Source organism: Paralichthys olivaceus, chromosome 9 (genome assembly GCF_024713975.1).
Source record: "Paralichthys olivaceus isolate ysfri-2021 chromosome 9, ASM2471397v2, whole genome shotgun sequence".
Taxonomy (NCBI): Eukaryota; Metazoa; Chordata; class Actinopteri; order Pleuronectiformes; family Paralichthyidae; genus Paralichthys; species Paralichthys olivaceus.
The window spans coordinates 156,176-180,276 of record NC_091101.1 but is presented as its reverse complement, the minus strand read 5'-3'; the positions used below and the strand labels follow the sequence as shown (position 1 = coordinate 180,276).

At 38.8% G+C, this 24,101-nt stretch overlaps 2 long non-coding RNA genes across 4 annotated transcripts in view; one reads left to right on the top strand and one right to left on the bottom strand.

Moving 5' to 3' along the window:
- The first annotated feature begins 1,132 nt into the window (after window positions 1–1,132).
- LOC138411437 (uncharacterized) lies at window positions 1,133–14,541 on the top strand. The gene is made up of 2 exons (XR_011244083.1): window positions 1,133–7,650; window positions 9,663–14,541. It is a non-coding gene; the product is annotated as an uncharacterized lncRNA (long non-coding RNA).
- The window catches only part of LOC138411435 (uncharacterized), a 27,618-nt gene continuing 16,863 nt past the window's right edge, over window positions 13,347–24,101 (bottom strand). For 2 of the 3 annotated variants that reach the window (XR_011244080.1, XR_011244079.1), the window contains exons 2-6: window positions 22,457–22,562; window positions 21,734–21,923; window positions 17,638–17,819; window positions 17,377–17,543; window positions 13,347–15,772 (exon numbers count right to left, since the gene is read on the bottom strand). This is a non-coding gene — a long non-coding RNA (uncharacterized lncRNA). Of the gene's footprint in view, window positions 15,773–17,376; window positions 17,544–17,637; window positions 17,820–21,733; window positions 21,924–22,456; window positions 24,094–24,101 lie in introns of those variants that run through there. The other variant, XR_011244078.1, reaches the window with a different exon arrangement.

Here is a 24,101-nt window from a genome sequence, read left to right as displayed (position 1 = left end):
TCTCGCCGTTTCCAGCGCTTTTGTGCACGCAGAGCTACTGCGTGCACGCAGAGCTACTGCGTGCACGCAGAGCTACTGCGTGCACGCAGAGCTACTGCGTGCACGCAGAGCTACTGCGTGCACGCAGAGCTACTGCGTGCACGCAGAGCTACTGCGTGCACGCAGAGCTACTGCGTGCACGCAGAGCTACTGTTTCCAGCTGTTTTGTGTACTTAGAACCACTTTGTGAACAAAAATAAATCTTCTGAACTAAGGTTGCATTTTTAAGCTTCTCTCGTCGTTTCCAGCGCTTTTGTGCACGCAGAGCCACTTTGTGAACAAAAGTTAATCCTCTGAACTAAAGTTGCATTATTAAGCTTCTCTCGCCATTTCCAGCGCTTTTGTGCACGCAGAACTACTGTTTCCAGCTGTTTAGTGCACTCATACCCACTTTGTGAACAAAAGTAAATCTTCTTAACTAAGGTTGCATTTTTAAGCTTCTCTCGCCATTTCCAGCGCTTTTGTGCACGCAGAGCTACTGTTTCCAGCTGTTTTGTGCACTTAGAACCACTTTGTGAACAAAAGTAAATCTTCTGAACTAAGGTTGCATTTTTAAGCTTCTCTCGCCGTTTCAAGCGCTTTTGTGCACGCAGAGCCACTTTGTGAACAAAAGTTAATCCTCTGAACTAAAGTTGCATTATTAAGCTTCTCTCGCCGTTTCCAGCGCTTTTGTGCACGCAGAGCTACTGTTTCCAGCTGTTTAGTGCACTCAGAACCACTTTGTGAACAAAAGTAAATCTTCTTCACTAAGATTGCATTTTTAAGCTTCTCTCGCCGTTTCCAGTGCTTTTGTGCACGCAGAGCTACTGTTTCCAGCTGTTTTGTGCACTTAGAACCACTTTGTAAACAAAAGTAAATCTTCTGAACTAAGGTTGCATTTTTAAGCTTCTCTCGCCGTTTCAAGCGCTTTTGTGCACGCAGAGCCACTTTGTGAACAAAAGTTAATCCTCTGAACTAAAGTTGCATTATTAAGCTTCTCTCGCCGTTTCCAGCGCTTTTGTGCACGCAGAGCCACTTTGTGAACAAAAGTTAATCCTCTGAACTAAAGTTGCATTATTAAGCTTCTCTCGCCATTTCCAGCGCTTTTGTGCACGCAGAGCTACTGTTTCCAGCTGTTTAGTGCACTCAGAACCACTTTGTGAACAAAAGTAAATCTTCTTCACTAAGATTGCATTTTTAAGCTTCTCTCGCCGTTTCCAGCGCTTTTGTGCACGCAGAGCTACTGTTTCCAGCTGTTTTGTGCACGCAGAGCCACTTTGTGAACAAAAGTTAGTCCTCTGAACTAAAGTTGCATTATTAAGCTTCTCTCGCCGTTTCCAGCGCTTTTGTGTACGCAGAGCTACTGTTTCCAGCTGTTTAGTGCACTCAGAACCACTTTGTGAACAAAAGTAAATCTTCTGAACTAAGGTTGCATTTTTAAGCTTCTCTCGCCGTTTCCAGCGCTTTTGTGCACGCAGAGCCACTTTGTGAACAAAAGTTAATCCTCTGAACTAAAGTTGCATTATTAAGCTTCTCTCGCCGTTTCCAGCGCTTTTGTGCATGCAGAGCTACTGTTTCCAGCTGTTTTGTGCACTTAGAACCACTTTGTGAACAAAAGTAAATCTTCTTCACTAAGATTGCATTTTTAAGCTTCTCTCGCCGTTTCCAGTGATTTTGTGCACGCAGAGCTACTGTTTCCAGCTGTTTTGTGCACTTAGAACCACTTTGTGAACAAAAGTAAATCTTCTGAACTAAGGTTGCATTTTTAAGCTTCTCTCGCCGTTTCCAGCGCTTTTGTGCACGCAGAGCCACTTTGTGAACAAAAGTTAATCCTCTGAACTAAAGTTGCATTATTAAGCTTCTCTCGCCGTTTCCAGCGCTTTTGTGCACGCAGAGCTACTGTTTCCAGCTGTTTAGTGCACTCATACCCACTTTGTGAACAAAAGTAAATCTTCTGAACTAAGGTTGCATTTTTAAGCTTCTCTCGCCGTTTCCAGCGCTTTTGTGCAATCAGAACCACTTTGTGAACAAAAGTAAATCTTCTGAACTAAGGTTGCATTTTTAAGCTTCTCTCGCCGTTTCCAGCGCTTTTGTGCACGCAGAGCCACTTTGTGAACAAAAGTTAATCCTCTGAACTAAAGTTGCATTATTAAGCTTCTCTCGCCGTTTCCAGCGCTTTTGTGCACGCAGAGCTACTGTTTCCAGCTGTTTAGTGCACTCAGAACCACTTTGTGAACAAAAGTAAATCTTCTTCAGTAAGGTTGCATTTTTAAGCTTCTCTCGCCGTTTCCAGCGCTTTTGTGCAACGCAGAGCCACTTTGTGAACAAAAGTTAATCCTCTGAACTAAAGTTGCATTATTAAGCTTCTCTCGCCGTTTCCAGCTGTTTTGTGCACTCAGAACCACTTTGTGAACAAAAGTAAATCTTCTGAACTAAGGTTGCATTTTTAAGCTTCTCTCGCCGTTTCCAGCGCTTTTGTGCACGCAGAGCTACTGTTTCCAGCTGGTTTGTGCACTTAGAACCACTTTGTGAACAAAAGTAAATCTTCTGAACTAAGGTTGCATTTTTAAGCTTCTCTCGCCGTTTCCAGCGCTTTTGTGCACGCAGAGCTACTGTTTCCAGCTGTTTAGTGCAATCAGAACCACTTTGTGAACAAAAGTAAATCTTCTGAACTAAGGTTGCATTTTTAAGCTTCTCTCGCCGTTTCCAGCGCTTTTGTGCACGCAGAGCCACTTTGTGAACAAAAGTTAATCCTCTGAACTAAAGTTGCATTATTAAGCTTCTCTCGTCGTTTCCAGCGCTTTTGTGCACGCAGAGCTACTGTTTCCAGCTGTTTAGTGCAATCAGAACCACTTTGTGAACAAAAGTAAATCTTCTGAACTAAGGTTGCATTTTTAAGCTTCTCTCGCCGTTTCCAGCGCTTTTGTGCACGCAGAGCTACTGTTTTCCAGCTGTTTTGTGATTTATCAAGATTGTCCAAAGGAAATATCATTACATGTGGCAGAAACATACATTTGGAACCAATGATGACTTGAATAAAGTTCAGTTGTCAAAGATCAAATGGCAAGGTCACTAGGACCTCACAAAGCACACTTCTTGCCTTGTAAATGCAATATATCCGAAATGCCTTCAGGGAATTCTTTCACATTTGGCACAAACATTCACATGAATTTGGGTTTCATTTTGGTAGCCAAATGTCACAGTGTTCTCACAAAGTATCTTAATATTTTTCCTGAAATTGATATCTAAAGATCAGCTCATGGGAATGTCCTCAAACTTGGTAAAAACATTAACTTCAACTCAAAGATGAAGGATTTTATTCCCTTTGAAGTAAAAGGTCAGAGTAACATCACTGTGAATGTGATATGTTAGGTCTTTCAGTAGGGATTTTCATTATATCTGGTAACTTGGACTCACTGCTTGAGGGAATTTCTTATCAACGTTACATGAGTTGTCACTTGGATTTCAGCCCTCTACCTGGTCAGGGGCCTAAACAGGGTTTGCAGCCTCTTGGTTCTGGAGCTTTTTGGGAAAATAACAATCCCTTTTGGGGCCTTCCCAAGGGCCTAGGAGCCCCAAATTTGACCCACTGGTCATGAGGGGCTCTTTGAGCCTGCATTACCGATTTTCACCAAAACTGCAGAAGGGCCCAGGTGACCTTTTCGACCTTTGGTATCAATTAAGCCCATTTCTACGGGCTCCATTTTGATAGCCGTACAGAGTACATACTCTGTACAGAGTATGAGATGGAAGAATGTTGATCAGGGGGCCTACGTGATCGCAAAGGTGTAACTTTCAAACAGTTTGAGGCCTTTTTGGCTGAAATAAGGGGCCAGCATATTCTAGGCATTGATAATGGGATTTACACTAACTTCTGATTCCCCTTTCATTATAGATTGCAATTTGACGGGCCTCCAGCAAATGCCAGAAAGCACGTAGAGCTTTGAAACCACGACAGGAGCCTTCTTTACAGAAAGCCCATCCACCTATTTCGGCCTGGTGTCCGCAGGTGCGAAAGAAAAGAAGTTGTGCCTGGCAGTCAGACAGGTTCTGACACTTGTTGCTTTTTGTGACACATGGAATATTGTGCTTTACCCGCAAGTTAGCTGAAGTAGCAGAGTAACATTTAATTTCTCTTATTCTAATACTAGAGCATATTCATGTTATGGTTGTAATGTTTACTGTCAGTTGCAGCACTTAGAGAACAGTATTTTTGTTTATTCTTGTGTTTTTATGTTCAAAAAGTTATTCTAACACCAGCAGCAGTAAGAGCAGGTGTAGTTACCCTAACCAGGCATTTGAACCCTAAAGGCCCCAAATTTGATCTTTTGACCTGCAACACCCAGAGCTTTTTTTTTTTTTTTCAATTATCTTTTTTATTGATTCCACATATCAATATTCCATCAATATTTTACATAATCTGTATAATTTTACAACAGTATAAAACATTCCTATGCTTGTCCACCGCAGAGCAGAGACATAAATGGACATGAATTCTCAATTAAAGTTACAGTAGAGTAAATGTGAAGTAAAATGAACCGCTTTTTCACTCTTGTCCTTATTTTCACACCTCTACTGCATTGTTCCTTGTCTCCTGATTGGGGTAAACATATCAAATAAATAAATGAACAATAAACAAGTTTGTAGCCTGAACCAAGGGGGTCAACACTCTGCAATACACACTGTCCTTATTGCACAAAGTCTGCTCTCAATGGAGACACAAAATCAATCCAGTTTTCCCAGTAGTTTTTAAAAGTTTATGATTTTAGTCTAGCTGAGAAAGTCAGCTTCTCCATTCTATATATATCGAGCATTACATCTACCCAATCCTCTATTTTTGGTGGTTCTTTTTTCAGCCATTTTCTGGTGATGGCCTTTTTAGCCACCACCACCATTATTCGAAATATGTATTTAATCTCCTGGTTCTCTTTTCCCAAATATAAAACTTCAAATGAAAGTGGAATTTGCACTTTCAGAATTGTTTCCATACTCTTCTTTAACTCTTGCCAAAAAGGTATAATACAAGGGCATCCCCAAAAGATATGAAAATGGTTGGCCTTATTTTCCCCACACAGTTTTCAACGTCGTGTGTCTTGAGATTTCTGTTGTGTTGGTGTAATAAAGTATCTTACAATGTTCTTCCAACCATATTCTCTCCATGAGAGGGAGCATGTTGTTTTCCACTGTCCTTCATTTACCTTGTCCCATTCCTCCTCTGATAACTGCCACCCAGCCTCTTTTCCCCCCCTTTTCTTTTATATATGTCATATTGTTACCCTTTAATCTTTCGACTTCTTCATATAGTTTTGTGATTAGTTTCTTTCCCTGGTCTGAATCATATGCTGAGATGAATAACTTAATGATTCCTGACTCAGGCTCATCTGAATTAAACTTTTTTATAGTTTTCTCCATATAATGCCGCATCTGTAGATATCTGTATAAATCTTGATTGTTTAATCCATCCTGCTGTGTTTGGTGTGAAGTCTGAATCATATGCGATTCATCTCAATACCTTACTCTGTTCAAACACTTTATTCTTTGATATAATCTCAAGAAATTCCCTCAAGCAGTCCAAGTTACCAGATATAATGAAATTCCATACTGACAGTCCTAACATATCACATTTACAGTCACATTGACCTTTAACTTTGAAGGGAATAAAATCCTTCATCGTTGAATTGAAGTTAATATTTTTACCAAGTTTGACGACATTCCCATGAGCTGATCTTTATATATCAATTTAAGGAAAAATATTTACATACTTTGTGAGAACACTGTGACATTTGGCTACCAAAATAAAACCCAAAATCATATGAATGTTTGTGCCAAATGTGAAAGAATTCCTTGAAGGCATTTCGGATATATCGCATTTACAAGGCAAGTAGTGTGCTTTGTGAGGTCCTAGTGACCTTGCCATTTGATCTTTGACAACTGAATTCTATTCTAGTCATCATTGAGTCCAAATGAATGTTTGTGCCACATGTAATGATATTTCCTTTGGACAATCCTGATAAATTGTATTCAAAACAATGCAAAGTCATGTGAGCTTGACCTTTTGACCTTTGACTAACATAACGTAGTTGTTCATGAGATATCGCATTCACATGAATGGGACAGACAGATGGATAAACAACTTGAAAACATAATGCCTCTGGCCATACTGAATGTGAAAATGGTAAAGAAATAATTATAGGAATACATGATAAATAATTTGTTCCATGTTCTTTTTTTTTACATGGATGATTTCCATGTAAAAATCGAATTATTTTATATTCAATTCTTGCCAATAGATCACTTTCTCCTAAGTCTTATACACTGGACCTTTGAAGAAAATACTTCATTCAATACATTGTACTCATTTTCTTGTTGACAGTTTTTCATGCTCAAAAATCTTTGCTTTAACCCTCCGTTTAAGTGAATTGGTTTTTACTTTATTTGAAGTAAGAGTAGTTCAGTTAAAGAAGTCAAAGTACATTTCAGAACCTGTACTTTTATACTTTTACTTGGTTAAAGAAGCCGAAACAGTGGTTAAACTTCAGCTCAAGTTATTTTTAATACAAGTATCTGTACCTCTACTTGAGTAAAGAATGTGTGTGCTTTTATCACCTCTGCACACACATACACACACACAGTGGATTTTTTTTAACAACAGGGAGACCACAACTTCGCAATACCCACAAGCAACAGTTAAATTCGAAAAAACAAGCTGCAAAGCAACCAAACTCACGCCATGCAAACTGCCAATACAACTGCCTGGACACTCCAAACAATTTGTAGAGCAACACATAATGTCCTGAGCACGTAATTACATAGGCATCAGGACAAACACCAAATGTTAGCTCTCAACTTGAACCCAGTTATGATGCTGTGGCAAGACTTTAGAGTACAGCATGAATGTACAGTTCATGCTCAAAAACCTATGTGCTGGATTTTCCTGTCCTGCAATGGCAATGGTTCAAAAATTCCTCCACAGGGATGTAAAAGACTTAAAGTTATTGCAAATAGAACAGTTTTTAGGTTTTAGGGTGGATTACCGTTCAATGGGGGATTTTCAATTTTCCTTTCAATAAATCCAATGATGTACTCACATTGTCTTTACCTTATATTAAAATGTGTTTGATGATCTGCAACATTGCTCAAAAAACATTCCTCTGTTACGTCATGCTGTCAAAAAATAACTTGATGATGTGAAGAGCTACTTGTTTCTCTTATCTGTGAAGATAGTTCTTGATAAATCTTTATAAGGCTATATGTTTGGAGTCATTGCTATGTGCATGATTGTATTATGCATGTTATTAATTTTAATATTTTTGCACGGCACTAAATACAAACGATTTCTGCATCATCATGCCCACTCTCAATTAACATACAGAAACAGAAGCAAATGAGACAGAACTGTGGTTGTTCTCTAAGATGTGATACAGTTACATTTTGTTCTGTTGTTGCCTTTTAACTGAAGTGCCAGTATGTATGACATGTGTCATATCAGCCTATGTTGTGGTGGCTGGTCATTATCCTGTCTGGTCCATCGGCCATCACGGACCAACATCCTGTCTGGTCAACAGACTGAGGCCCCTGCTGAAGAAATACAGAGTCACTGTGTACTTGTCTGGCCATGACCACAATCTGCAGGTATGTAAGTGAGTGCACGCTCAATCATAAAAAATATCATGTGTACATAGATTCATCAAGGAAGTGTATCTCAGTGTGTTGTTATTTGTCTGTCTGTCTCTTTGACAGTTATTTATTCTTTTTCATATCCCACTTATCACACTGTGTTTGAGAAGAGTATGTGCAAGATTGCCCCTCTCTGTACAGGAGGTGGCATTCACTAGTGGGTGCTACAAAGACTGTACTTGTTGATAGTTCAAAGCTAGTTTGCATCATTTTCTGGCACCAAGACTGGCATGTGCCCACATTACACAATCACAGGTTTTATACATTTCCAAAAATTAGAAACCATCCAGATAGTTATTGGGTTAAATTATACTTTGTTTCAACGGATATTACTGGTAATTAGTCATAAAGATGAAATCTTATTTATTTTATATGAGCACAGTGTTGACATATTGTTCCAGGAAGATGAGCATTTGTTTTTCCTGCAGTAGTATAACTTACAGTCCAACAATTGGCTTCAACTTATCTCAATGAAGTAAATGATTGCACAATGTGATGGCTACTGAGTAAAGACAGCATTAAGAATGGTACACTGTAAGCCTTATCTTCACTATGCAAGTCTGTATGGCACAAAATGACTGTAAAAAAACTAAAGTCACTGCACAACAGAAGCAGAAAGGGAGGGGGGATTGAAAAGATGGAAACAATAACATAGAATGATACACTGTGATGGAATATCTGGTAACTTCATCTACCACTTGTATGATATGGTTTTATATTTAATTTTATAATTACCTCAACATTATGAAGTGATCTGTGTGTCTGTAAAACACGTTGGAGCAAGAGGAATCTACTGTGCAACGTGAGTGTTGCAGTCTAAGCATACAGATGTGTTGATTGTCAATATGTGTGTGTCAGTGTAAGAGGGAATCAATGTGCTGCATAAAGCCCTACAATGAAATAAGATTGGAAACAAGTGGTGGATATGAGAACAGTTCAATCAGAGAGAGACTTTAACTTGACAGTTGAATATTTTTTTTTATTTCTATGCAATTAAGTCTTTTGGCATTTTGACCCCTATGTGATGTCATCGGCATCAGAGGGGTTGATGGAGAAATAATTATGAATGACTCTGCTGGACTGGACCATGGTTTCGGATTAAACCGGAGGAGATTGGGTTGAAGGGGAGTTACAGCGGATCACTAATGACAGCTGACTGCCGGAGAGAGGAGAAAGGATTTCAAATTTGATCACAACCGCACGACTGGCTGGATGAGATTGTGGCAATATCTGAATGGCCATTCAAAATGCCCACAATCAGCTGATTAATAAGAAGAAATACATATAGAGAGATAGATTTGCGAGTAATTGAATATTTCAAATTTCAAATTTATATAGCACGGTATCACAACAAGCAGTTGTCTAAGGGTGCTGCACAAAAGTCCAAGTCCAAGAAGAAACACAAAATCCAACTTGTTCCACACCGAGCAAGCATGAGCAATAGCGGGGAGGAAAAACTCCCAGGTGTAAGAAACCTCCGGCAGAACTGGGCTCTGTGTGGACGGCCTCTGCCAGGAACGGTTTATGAGAAAGTCTTCCTGAATTATACTTCCTACTTATACTGCACAGCTTCATGTTGCAGCTGAATACCCCTCATCTTACCCTCCTCTTCCAAACATGAAAGAGAACCTGTGGCAGCCTTCACTTGTCATAAAAACTCAAGAGGCGTTTAGTTTGTCCAGTTTTTACTACTGTAAAAACATGGCGGCCTCTGTAGAGAGGACCTGCTCCCCATGTAAATATAAATTATTTAAATATAGATGGCTCAGTCTAAGAAAACAACAATCTTACAATTTAGATAAAACACACTAGTGAAAACATCACTAGGATTACTTTGTATTCAGTTTCTGCTCCCTTTCACCTAAATCTTACACACTGAACCTTTAATGAATTTTGTCGCTGTATCTTGGTCTAATTGAGCACAACATTGATGCCTTTAATGCTGTCTGTCTCTGTATTTTTAACAGTTCATCAGAGAGGATGATGGGAGCTCATATGTAGTCAGTGGGAGTGGGGTGGTAGGCGATCCTGACACCACTCACAAGGACAGTGTTCCTCAGTCCTGGCAGCTCTACTCCAGTCCTGTCAATCACACAATAGGAGGCGTGGCTTACTTCCAGGTCACTGAGCATAAGATGACAGTCACCTTCATGCAGACTAACAAGAAATGTGTTTACCGCACAGAGCTGCCAACACGTATAGTCAGAAGTAATGGAATGCTCTAAAACTGAAGATATGATTACTGATATCTTTGGGCGATGGCATGTTACTATTAAGTGAAATATGTGTATATTCATAGTATTTTGTACTGTATGTAATGTTTTACACATGTAACAAAATATAAACTGTTTTATGTCTTTTGTTGTGCATTGTATTTCATGATGGAGGCCTCAATGTGCAGGATGAATTATAGCTCTACTTGCATACAAGTAAGTAGTAGATCAATAGTAGAGCAAAATTGGACCAAATTAATATTTGATTGTCATATTACTGCTTTTATTTGTTTAAGTTTTTATTTACTTTGCTTGCTTTTCAGTCAAAGCACTTCCGTTTTTTAAAGTGCTATATGAATAAAGTGTATTACTAGTAGTAGTAGTAGTAGTAGTAGTATCAATATTATTATTATTATTATTATCATAGTATTCAAGTGAGTTTACTATGAGTGAGTGACTACAACAAGTTTCTGGAATCAGTGTGGGCGCCCATCTGCCTTGACTATAGGAGAATAATGGAGAAGAGGAGAGATGAGTGGATAAGAGGGGAGAGAAGAGAGAGAGAGAGGGACAGAGAGAGACTGTTGTTGTCATAAAAATATAAATATAATGAATAGTGATACATTGAGATGCAATTATATTATTAATAATAACAGTTTATCATCATCATCTTAATCATAATATGGTGGTAGTATTAGTAATGAAATTTGGAGAGAGAGGGAGAGAGATAGAGAGATGGAAGCACAAACAATGGACTTTAGTTACATGAAGTAATATGAGAAAAATATGGGGTCACAGGCACAGTTCAGTGCATGTTGGGAGTTGTAGAAGAAAATTGTTGTTGTTTTCTCTATTTCTTTTGATATTTTTATGCACCTTTCAAGTTCCTGCTTTTCTTCATGACATCGATCTTTGTGTTTACTGTATCTACTTTCCCAGGAGGATGGCTTTTGAGACAGCTTTCCTGATTACATGTTGTTATGGCCTGGCTGGCTGAGACCATAACAATAATAATAATAAATGTATTTATACATAAAATGCGGCTAAAATGTATTATCATAGCAACAGGTCTTGAGTTGTTTCTTAAAACTATCAACAGAAGAAGCATGTCTGATGTGTGGTGGGAGTTTGTTCCAAACCTTTGGATAGCATAGCATAGGAAAGCATAGCAAGAGAAAGCTGCTTCCCCAAACCTTCTGTAGTTTGTTTTGGGGACATTGAGCAAGCCCGCTGTAGACGACCTGAGGGAATGATTCGTAACATATTCCGATAAACAGTCAGAGATGTATGACGGTGCTGTACCATTAAGAGAATTAAAAACAAGTAAAATAATTTTAAAATCAATCCTCAGTGATGCTAGAAGCCAGTGTAAAGACACTAAAATAAGAGTAATATGGAATCTTTTCCTATTTCTCATTAAAACCATGGCTGCTGAATTTTGCAAAAGCTGTAGGCGATCGATGGATTTTTTCGGTAATCCTGAATATAGTGCATTACAGTAGTCCAGGCGAGAAAGTATAAAAGCATCAACTTTTTGGCAGTTTCCAAAGTGAGGTACAGTCTTACTCTTGCAATGTTTCTTGAATGATAAAAGGCAATCTTTGTGACATTGTTTATGTGTGGATTAAAATCTAGTCCTGAGTAACACCCAGGTTCTTTATTTTTGATTTGTTTTGCTGCTCCAACTTTGCCGATAATCTTTTGTCCTTGAACATCAGTACCAATTACAAGATTTTCAGTTTTATTTTCACAGGCAATTTATAACTTGGTTTGGCGCATCAGAGTCATCTGGCACTAAATAAGGGAAGACACATGATGGATCAGATTTTTCTAACAAAAAGTAATTTTCAAAGAACTAAAACAAAAAAGAAATTCAACTGATAAGGCTGACAGGAACTGAATTCCAGACCAAAACAAGATCAAATTAATGCTACAGAAATCAAAACTCATCTGAATGGCAGGATGAGCATGGCTATTATTATATGAGGCAGTGGCCAGCTACCTCTACTTCACTGATGGCCCCCAGCTCCAGCCAAAGCAGGATCTTGCAACACAAGACACACAAGCAAGTATACCTAGGCAAGATGCTGAACCCCAAATTGCCCTTCATTGAAAAAAAAACTGTATGAATATGTGTGTGAATGGGTGAATTGCAAACTGTATTGTAAAGTGCTTTGAGTGATCATCAAGACTAGAAAGGTGCTATATAAATACAAACCATTCCCAAGCTCTCACATCACAGTGTGAATTCAATTTACTTGAACCCCCAATGCATACAGATATGCCACATCAGCAGGGGTGCTGAAGGTGTTTATCACATGACAGTGAATGATTGGAGCATAATTGTATAATAAATTAGCCTGTCCAGGACTTCCTGGAGTTGTATTCACATTTATATTCACAGAGACCCCTCCATCGGCAAAGAGATGATAATGAGTGAATTTTCTTTTTGCGTTGAACTATCCATTTAAGTGATGATTCAAAACCTAAACTCTGAATGTTGACCATTAGAAAGAATTGTACCGCCTTGTGTGATGTCTCTCCCCACTCTGCAGTGAGTAAAACACATCTGAACAAGCCACAACATTTTTATTCTTTCACAGAATTCCCCAAGCGGTCGACAGGTAACAAATGCATGGACTACTTTTTCAGTATTCTTTGAGATGAGATGTTTCTCATTTTCATATTTTGTAGGTGGAAGAAGGCTGGCCCAGAGGCTTGTTTTCATGTAGCTCCAAGGTTCCCCACAGTAAAGCTGGGGGCCAGGCTTAAGCCATGCAAGATAACTGGGTTCAGACCTCTTTATATACAGTCTATGGTTCAGACAATGTTTCTCTGAGACATTTAAGTACTTCTCTTTTGTTTGCCGTAAACCATATTATATTGTATGGCATCAAGATGTAATTATCTGTAGAAATGTCAGTCTGTGAATGTAACAAATGGTTTCATTTGAGGTTTAATTGATGGGTGCAGAATGGCCCTGAAACAGGATATTTCCTTTGATTACTATCCTACCTCATTACCTCTACCTTCAGTGTGGCTCTTCATATTGTAGGCATGGACAAGGCTATTCTTAATTCTTGGTTATTTACCCAAATTTGTAAAAGACTATGGTTTATCTTTTCTACTTTGTATTTGTATTTTGGTTTTCTTACATGATGCCCATGGGTGATCATGACCATCTCATTGCTGAATATTAGTTGTGAAACCTTATTGTTGTTTCTATCTTGGCATAGAAATTGTGTTATCTCCCTGCTAAAATTTGTAGAATCAACAAAATGCATTCTGTCCACTTTACTCTTTGGATTGACTAAATGAAAATAATGAAGTTAATCTGGGTAACTTTACAGCTTTAACTGTAACTGGTGAGATTACTCCTCTCTCAATGCCAGAAGACAAAAAAAAACTAAATTTATGAGGGAGGCTACTAAGTCAAAGTCAAAGTCAAAGTAGCTTTATTGTCAACTATTTCACATGTAAACATACAAAGCAGTCGAAAGAACGTTTCCCACTCTCCCCACAGTGAAACATATAAAGTGCACAGGCACAACAGATAAACAACAGATAAACATTACTTGGAGCTAAGTAATATACAGTATACAGACAAGACATTACATAACTTAACATAACATATCTCTAAATAGAACATACATAGATAAAAGTATTAGCAGTGCAAGTCAAAAGAGGTAAAAGTGATAAGTGATAAAAAGTGATAAAGTGCAGAGACAGTTTGTTTCAGAGTCCTGAGTGATTTTTGGAGGGGGGGGGGGGGATTCAGCCTATTGTCAGACTGTCGGATATGGCTGGGGGGAGTGAGTGGGGAGAATTTAGCTTCCTGACAGCTTGGTGGATGAAGCTATTGCTGAGTCTGGTGGTGCGGGAACGGAGGGTCCTATACCTTCTTCCAGAGGGTAGGAGGCTGAAAAGGCTGTGTGCGGGGTGGCTGGTGTCCCTCGCAATCGAGGTGGCTTTCCGGGTGAGGCGGGTGGTGTATATGCTTTGCAAGGAAGTAGATTACATAACATATAAGTATCTACTAGAGTGGATTTTTTTCAAACCCATACAGAATTATAGAATCTAGAATTATTAAGGTAAGAGTGTAAAAATATGAATGCCTTTTGTCAAGATTTAATAGACATAAAATGGATCAGGTTTCACTTTTTAGATTTTTTTGTCACCCTTTGATGAAGATGCACAGAACTCCTTTTACAGTGAAGTTCTTAAAACTATAGATGGATGTAAGCCCCCTGGACATCACTTAGGGTTAATTAACAAGTACTATTGTTTATTCAGTGTGTTGGGGTTCTGGGTTCTGCACATTCAGTCCAAGCATTTTTGCAATCCTGACATCTCCAATTCCTGTCTTTAAATCATTCAGATCTGCTGAGATGGCGCATGTATGTGCAGGAGTCACCATAGGTCCATGGGAGTCACTTGCAGGTTGGAGATTCCGAGGGAGTTCGAAGTATCTCGATAATTCAGAAATTCAGAAAAAAAACTACTCCGAAAAACAGATAAGAATTACTTCGAAAAACAGAAAAAAAAAAATTGCCAGAAAAACAGAAAAAAATATTCAAAAAAACAAACCAAAAAATAAATTACTCAGAAAAAAATGATTTTTTTTTTTTTTCAAGTGAATGCAATACACTTCCGTAGAATTCTCCTGAAATTCTATGGACATTATACTAGGATGCCAGGAGGAGAAAGTCTGCAAAAACTGGGGAGCGTCTCACTTGGACATTTGCATTCACACATGCACCTCCTCTGGCAAATATACTGAGGAACTGCTGAGTTCGGTGCATGTCAGAAAGCAGCTTGAGAAAGACAGAGCTGAGCTGCAACAAGAGGTCATTGGGAAGGACCAGAGCACTTTTTTTGTCACCCTTTGATGAAGATGCACAGAACTCCTTTTACAGTGAAGTTCTTAAAACTATAGATGGATGTAAGCCCCCTGGACATCACTTAGGGTTAATTAACAAGTACTATTGTTTATTCAGTGTGTTGGGGTTCTGGGTTCTGCACATTCAGTCCAAGCATTTTTGCAATCCTGACATTTCCAATTCCATCTCTAATAAGGCACAGACACAAATTGTAATATTTGCTATTTTCCATTTAACAGAACTGAAATAATAAATGGCTCTGTTTATAACAATAGTTATCAAATCTTAAATATTCTCACCAAATACAAAATTATCTGCAAAAAACAGATGTATAACAAAAGCATCATATACAAATGTGTTCATTTCAATTAAACACAATAAGTTAAGCATCAGATACAAAATAATATACACAAAGTCATGATTTCCCATAAAGTGTTGCTTTCACCAGACTAAAAAAATAAATGTGAAGTTAGAAAGGTCTCTATAAAATGAAATAAATAAAATGAAATGGTAGTCTTTATCTACAATTATCAAATACCACTAAGCAAATACAAAAGAAAATGAATGAAACAGGAAACACTGATAGTCAGTAAGATGACTATCAGTGTTTCCATCTTTTCTTTTTTGCAGCATGAAATGATAGTAGTAGATGAAGTAAGAATAAAATATGTTCAACATATTCAGTTTCACAGAAACTAAAGGAAGGGTGGATTCCAGTGTTTGACAGTGGAACTTTGAACTACTACTTTCGTTGTGGGCCTCAGTCCAGTTCAGCTGTACCGCTTGTTCCCACAATAATATGTGTGCATGTGTGTGCATGTGCTGAAACACACACACACTAAACATCCCGGAGTGGCACTCCTTCTTTGTCCTTTCTCAGAGCTTTCTTCCTCCACTTGCAACAGACCACTGCAATGGCAATGATTATGCCAATCAGTAGCAGGATGAGGAAGATGGCAGCAGCAATCACACCAACTGAATACACTGTTGAAGACAAAACAAGACAACACTTAATTGCTTAACTTTATGTTAGATTTTCTTTACTTGTGTGACATTAAGACTGTTACGTAGGATAATATTATTATGATTAATAGGATGTAGCCTGGTTTAAGTACAAACAGACAAGGAATAATACATGAAATACACATTCAAAGAAAAGATGAAATCCCCACAGTAGGTACCTATAGTCTGAATATATTCATTACATCCCACAGTAAAATGTTTTTACAGAATAACACAGTTCTGATGTTTTTGCTATTCTTTGCATTTGACAATGAGTAATGTGCAGTAAGTATTGCGTTTGTCCTGAGGGTGGTGCTATTTGGCCATCAAATTGACAGTGTTATTCTATATATTTTTTATAGTGAATAAAACCCATGAAAATACCTAAACCAACATGTGTAAGTGTATCTTATTTGTATAGTGAATGTATCTTGAAGTCTCTCTCTCTCTCTCTCACACACACACACCCCAGGTAGAGGACGTGTTGCTGATTTACATTTCTTGTAAACCAAAGAGACATGAGTCATAGATCCCTTTTACATGTCATACTGTGATGAAGGATGAGTGGACCTCCAGCCCTTGTGTGACAGGAGTGTTTGTGTGTGGAAAAGTTGAGGTGATTGGGAGCTTAACATATCTTTGTGTCATTAAGGTCGGTCTCCTTTCTTCTACAATTCAAGACAACAAATCCATCTATCCACCCATCATTTTACTATACTGCTTATCCTTTGGGGGGCTGCAACCATCCAACAAATATAAAATTTCTAATTTCTTCCTCAAGAAATAATTTTACAGTTGGTAAAATCTCAATACAAGAGAACAATGCAATTATGATCCTCAGTTCACCTTTACAATCTAGTTAACATTTATTGTTAAAGGGACTGCAAACTCTTGTGGCTTAAATGTTAATGTAAAACTTAGAGAGTTTTAGATAAAGGACCCGTGCGTAGCAACCTAACAAAAACCAGTGCCATGTTTAGATGACTAAATTACGAGTTTTGATTTGCATATGATGCTTGCATCTTTTGAAGAGAGCCATGTGGTATATCTAGACATACTCCCAGACCAGCCAACCATTTTATTTAACCCGAGAAGGGACATTGCGATTGAATGCTTTTTTTTCAGCTACACCCACACACACACACACAGCAATACATCCAGTGTCCTGTCAGATCCGGCTTTAACTGATTCTTTGCTTTGCCACGAATAAAACAGGGTATATAGGGATACACCCTGTTTCCATCCTTTCGCACAACTTTCATTTCAATTCCATTTAGATGCTCCAGTCTATTCATGTAGAAAATAACACTGTTGACATCAAGAAGCTATTTTAACTGCATGCTTGGTTTTGAGCAAAAATACTTCACAATGTCTTATTTGGTGTGTAAGTTCACACAGAATACCAATGAAAAGTAAATGCCACCAAAACTTCAGTGTCAGGATTAGACTACTGCTGTGTGTGTTGCTCTCCACTGACGCATCTGGCATACAGGCAAGTTGTTCATTATTGTATAACGTTTAACTAAATCCCTTCCCTACCCACATCTTTCATGATTGCAGTCTTTCTAACACTCAGGACAACTTACCTTCAAAGATGGACGGGTTGTCAACACTGGAGCACTTGAGAAGGCTCAGCTCTCCCAGCTGCTTGTCCACACCACGGCTGGGGATGTAGGCCTGGACACTGAAACAGTGTCTCGCCTTTGTCCAGATCAGTCAGTTCTATTAAATTGGTCTTAGAGATGTGGACTTTCTGCAGAAAACACAGAATGGAAAGCATGCAGTTTGTAATGAGTACAAATGTATGCGTGTTTGAGACCGATATCGTGATGTCTCCTTTTACTCACCTTTCCAGTGCTTTTGTTTTTCCGATAGGTGACTTTATAGTGCAGCTGGTCAGCAAAGATATCCCTGATGTTCAGCTGGTGGCCATCTTTAAACAGGGCGGTGAGTGGGTCAGTCACATACAGGGTGGTTTTCTTTTGGCTTTCAATCACCTCCAGCTTGAAGTCAGGTTTGCCTATCTCAGCTGTGGAGAAGGGAGGGAGACTGTCACCTGTGCATGTACACCACTGTATCTCTCATGGAAGTTACCATTTTAATTATGTTAGAGGCCAAAAAATTGTGAGCACTGACAACGCTGAAGCCATTTTTAGATATGATAGGTAAAGTGAGCAGTATTGGCTACAGAGTTTACCCATAGTCTGACTTTCAAACATGCACAACACAACAGGAGGTTCTCTGCACAGACATGTTCACAACAGCAACACACACACAAACACTCTCTCTCACAGTGCTTTCACATTGAACGGAAGCGTATTGCATTCACTTGAAAAAAAAAAAAAAAAACCTCAATGAACTTTACAATGCATGTCTAAATCAATATTTTTTTCTGTTTTTCTGACTATTTTTTTTCTGTTTTTTGGAGTAATTTTTCTTCTGTTTTTCGGACTTTTTTTTTTCTGCGTTTAGAGAGCATTTGAAACAATAGACGCTTTCATTCCTTTATTGAGAGCTAGAAGTAATGGAAACAAACATGACCTGCTTGTTTAGTTTAATCAAGTTTTACTTTGATCTGGGTTTAAGACACTGGGAGATAGTCCTGTCTTTAAGTCATATAGATGGTATTATCATTCAATTCAATTCAATTCAATTTTATTTATATAGCGCCAATTCATAATTTACATTATCTCAAGGCACTTTACATTTAAAGGTCAAGACCTTAAAACAATATTAACATAGAGAAACCCAACAGTTCCCACAATGAGCAAGCACAGGCGACTGTGGAGAGGAAAAACTCCCTCATTAACAGGGAGAAACCTCTGGCAGAACCAGGCTCAATGTGGGCGGCCATCTGCCTCGACCGGTTGGGGTGAGGAAAGAAAAGTAAGGGGGGAGGAAAGCAGAGATGGGTGGAAAGCGGGGGAGAGAAGAGAGATGAGGTGGAGAGAGAGAGACCGGTAACAATTTGGCACCATCAAAATCAAGGCTAACCATAACAATAACAATGTATAGATCTACAACATGACTAGATATATTAATGAATTGCTGAGTTCTTGTAATAAATGCAGACAATGGTGATGGTGGTCGTTGTGGTCCTGTAGTCCCGGTGCCGGAGTTATCTGAAACGAGATAGAGAGAAGAGCCAGAGGGACTATGGGAGGACAAAGTGACACTTTGACATGATGACATGTTAAAACTAATAAATAAATAAATAAATAAATAAATAAAGAGGTGTGGGGGGGCAGAGAGACAGAGAGACAGAGGGAAGTGAAGAAGTGCTCAGTGCATGATGGGCGTTCCCCCAGCAGTCTAAACCTATAGCAGCACAACTAAGGGATGGTTCAGGACTCACCTGATCCAGCCCTAACTATAGGCTTTGTCAATGAGGAAGGTTTTTAGTTTTACTTTAAATGCTGAGACAGTGTCTGCCTCCCGAACCCAGAGTGGGAGCTGGTTCCACAGGAGAGGAGCCTGATAGCTAAATGTTCTACCTCCTGCTCTACTCTTACAGACTCTTGGAACCACTAGAGAGCCTGTGTTTTGGGAACGAAGTGATCTACTTGGATAATAAGGTGTTATCAGCTCTTTGATATATGTGGGGGCGTGATTGTTGAGGGCTTTAAAAGTGAGGAGCAGGATCTTGAATTCTATTCTAAATTTTACCGGGAGCCAATGTAAGGAAGCTAAGACAGGAGTGATATGATCTCTCCTTCTAGTTCCTGTCAGCACTCGTGCTGCAGCATTTTGGACCAACTGGAGACTTTTAACAGTCTTCATGGAGCATCCTGCTAATAGAGAGTTACAGTAATCTAATCTAGAGGTTACAAACGCGTGGACTAGTTTTTCAGCATCCTGCTTAGACAGGATGTTTCTAATTTTGTTAATATTGCGCAGATGGAAGAAAGCCGTCCTAGACACTAGTTTAATATGGGGGTCAAATGACATGTCTTGGTCGAACAACACTCCAAGGTTCCTCACAGTGGAGCTGGAAGCCAGACTGACACCATCCAAAGTAACTATCTGGTCAGACAGTGTTTCTCTGAGATGTTTAGGGCCAATTACAACAACCTCAGTTTTGTCTGAGTTTAAAAGTAGAAAATTTTGGGTCATCCACGCCTTGATATCTTTGAGACATTCCTGAAGTTGAACTAGGCGATTAGATTCATCATGCTTCATGGAAATATACAATTGGGTGTCGTCTGCATAGCAGTGGAATTGTATGTGGTGCTGTCTGATAATGTTGCCTAAGGGGAGCATATATAGGGTGAAGAGTATTGGTCCAAGGACAGAACCTTGTGGAACTCCATGATTAACTTGCATGTGCATGGAGGAGTCATTGTTAACATTAACAAATTGGAATCTATCTGATATATATGATTTAAACCAGTGTAGTGCTGTTCCTTTAATTCCTATATGTTGCTCTAATCTCTGTAGCAGAATCTTATGATCTATTGTGTCGAAGGCTGCACTAAGGTCCAACAAGACGAGGACAGAGACAAGTCCATCATCTGATGCCATAAGAAGGTCATTAGTGACTTTCAATAGTGCTGTTTCTGTGCTGTGATAGGTTCTAAATCCTGACTGAAATTTTTCCAATAAACCGTTACTATCTAAGTAACCACACAGCTGGTTAGCAACGGCTTTTTCTAGGATTTTGGAAATGAAGGGCAGGTTGGATATGGGTCTATAGTTAGCTAAAACCTTTGGATCAAGCGTAGGCTTTTTAAGCAGAGGTTTAATAACGGCTACCTTAAAAGCCTGTGGTACGTAGCCGGTTAGCAAAGACATATTAATCTGATTTAAAATGGAACTGTCAATTAGGGGGAGGACTTCTTTAAAAAGTCTAGTTGGAAAAGAGTCCAGCTGACAAGTAGTTGGTTTAGATGATGAAACTAACGAGGTCAGTTCAGGAAGATCAATAGAGTAAAATTTGTTTAGACATAAATCTGGTGCTATGGTTTCAGGACCAGACAATGAATCCGTGTTATTCACTGGGAGGAGGTCGTGGATTTTATCCCTGATGGTTGTAATTTTATTAGCGAAGAAGCTCATGAAGTCATTGCTTCTCAGATCTAGAGGAATAGATGGGTCAGTGGAGGTGTGACTTTCTGTCAGCCTGGCTACAGTGCTGAAGAGGAACCTGGGGTTGTTCCTATTTTTTTCTATTAGTAATGAGTAATACGAGGTTTGGGCATTTCTAAGTGCTTTTTTGTAATTTATAAGGCTATTCTTCCAGGCTAGGTGGAAGTCTTGGCGATTGGTGGAGCGCCACTTCCTTTCTAGCTTATTATCATTAGTTTGCCGAATCTACGCAGGCACCTGAGGACTTTGCGGTTGCTCAGAAGGAAAGCCCATTCAGATCTGCTGAGATGGGGCATGTATGTGCAGGAGTCACCATAGGTCCATTGGAGTCACTTGCAGGTTGGAGGTTCCGAGGGAGTTCGAAGTATCTCGATAATTCAGAAATTCAGAAAAAAAACTACTCCGAAAAACAGATAAGAATTACTTCGAAAAACAGAAAAAAAAAATTGCCAGAAAAACAGAAAAAAATATTCAAAAAAACAAACCAAAAAATAAATTACTCAGAAAAAAATGTTTTGTTTTTTTTTCAAGTGAATGCAATACACTTCCATAGAATTCTCCTGAAATTCTATGGACATTATACTAGGAGGCCAGGAGGAGAAAGTCTGCAAAAACTGGGGAGCGTCTCACTTGGACATTTGCATTCACACATGCACCTCCTCTGGCAAATATACTGAGGAACTGCTGAGTTCGGTGCATGTCAGAAAGCAGCTTGAGAAAGACAGAGCTGAGCTGCAACAAGAGGTCATTGGGAAGGACCAGAGCACTGACGGGCTCTGGGACAATTTAACAGCTGTTATTTCCAACATGTTTTGTCAATTAGAAAAAAGTCTTCACGAGTGTAGCAGAAGAATGTACTGTCTTTGTAGGGGCAGAACCGTGGTGAGCTGGTGTGAGGGGACTCAATGAGGTCAATGGTGGCCCCCCTCGGGGTTTCGGACAGGACGTCAGCTGTGTAGTAGGCGTTCAGGTCAGTCAGAGAGCTGGACAGATCACACACTGTTTCTGTGGTCCGGATACAGTGAGGAGTCCTCTGTTGCCAGAAACCCTGTAAAATTTGACAAGTTTCATATGGACATGAATGATGGATGAAAATAGTCTTATTTAGTCTATAATAGACACCAGATGAGCAATAAATTAGGTCTTAAGTCTGTCTAGTCTGGGTATCATTTATAACGCATACAGTCAGAAATAAATAATTTATTATCTGTGCAAAATAACATTGATGTGAATATACTGTGGAACAATGAGCTGAAAGAGCTGTTTGCAGCTGTTGGCATTTGTTAATTCTATTTGATTGTTGACATTGCTCTTGCCTCTTTCATTTTTCTCTTATTGAAACACAAAGGTCAATTGTCTTTTAGTTATCTTACTATTTAAAGAGCTCAGGCCTAAAATATACATTCCAGTAAAAGCTTTAACTGAATCAACAATGGAAAAACTCATTCCTGCAAGGTCACATAGCGGGAAAGTGTGAGGGCATTTGCTTTCCGTGGACACACTGACAAGATGAACGTTTCTGGGAATTAAATGCCATTTGTTAAAAGAGTTAAAGGGTGAGGTTCGGATGCAGGTACTTACGTAGAGTACTCCACACTGTAGCTGTAAGTGGCTGATGGTTTTGGTTCCCAGGACAAAATGGTTTTAAAGTTGGTTGATTTCCAATTTTGTGCTTGGGGATAGGAGCCTGGAAAATGAGACAATTTGTGTAAGATACTATACTAACATGATTTAAATGAAGGTTATAGTGACACACAAATGTTGACTCCTGTCATTATGAAAGAAAACAATACACCAAAGGTGTTTTATATACTTTATTAACTTATACAAGTAATTTCCATAGGTGAGCTGAACAGGGGACTGTCACACAGTGATAGGGCCTTAGTGCCATAAGTTTTAAACTATTAAAGGCCCAGTGTGTAAGATTTAAGTGAAAGGGAACTATTATTTAATGTAGAATAATTCTCATGTTTTCACTAGTTTATTTCATCTAAATTGTATGAATTGTAGTTTCCTTACCCCAGAAAAGGCCCTTTAAATTTAAATACTTCGAGGGGACCCTCTCTACGGAGGCCACTATGTTTTTTACATTAGTCCAGACTGAACAAACTAAACACCTTTTGAGTTTTCATGACAATTAAAGGCTGCTTCAGTTTCTTTTTCATGTTTGGAAGGAGAGGGTGAGGTGAGGGGTAATCAGTTGCAACATGCAATTTCAACACTAGATATCACAAAATTCTACACAGCGAACACTATTTAACACTAAACTACACTTTTAAGTAATAAACACTTAACACCTTAATTGAGGCCCGTCACAATATGTAGGACTACACACATTCATTAGAGAGAAAAAAGCTTTGCACAAATGAGGCACTGTGGACCAGAAATAATTAAAAAAGCCACAAGTTCAGATACAGCACTTTGTCAGTGAGATAAGATAATGTTAATGTTGTGACTAGAGCACGTTGCGATTGTCAGTGTAAAATATCCTTGGTCCTATATTTTATTGGACTGACTGTTCTGTCACAACCACAAATGTGTGTTTTTTATGACTACAAAGCAGCAGTAGAAAGTGTGGCACCCAAAGAACATAAGAGAAGGGCTGTTTTTATATCAGCAGTCTGTTACCTTACCTTACCTGAGTTGTTTAAGTCAGATCAGTCATTTCTTATTAACAACAGCTATACACTGTGGTAAGTCATTGCTGTTTCTTTGCAGTATGAGCAAATACTGAGAAGAAACAGCAGTCCCCTCCCCCCTCATGTTACATAATGTTTTAGGTACTAACAAATGCCTCAACATTAAATTGTTACAGGTAATCTTAAATTCTTAAATGTGATTTACAGCCTATAAAGCACGAGTGTCCACTGGTGTTCAAACATTTTTTTTCAAATATTAATCCTGCAAAGTGTGTAGTGACTTGTACTGAAAACTCTATAAGACATGAAAACTGTAAAGAGTATTTCTATGTGTGCCGGAAATCTAAACATAAACACTAAACGAATGACTGTATGCTGCTCCTCCAGTGACCTGTTCATGTAGATCTGTTCATGTGAATCCAACTTTACATTTGCTATACATTTACATTTTCACACTCACAATACTACAAAACAAACTGCTCCACACAGAGAATCATAGTATTTGATATTGTATGTACATATCATATGTCGCGCTACTACAATTTGACTTTAAGGTCATTTGAGAGAACGCGTGGAATGAAGGGCAA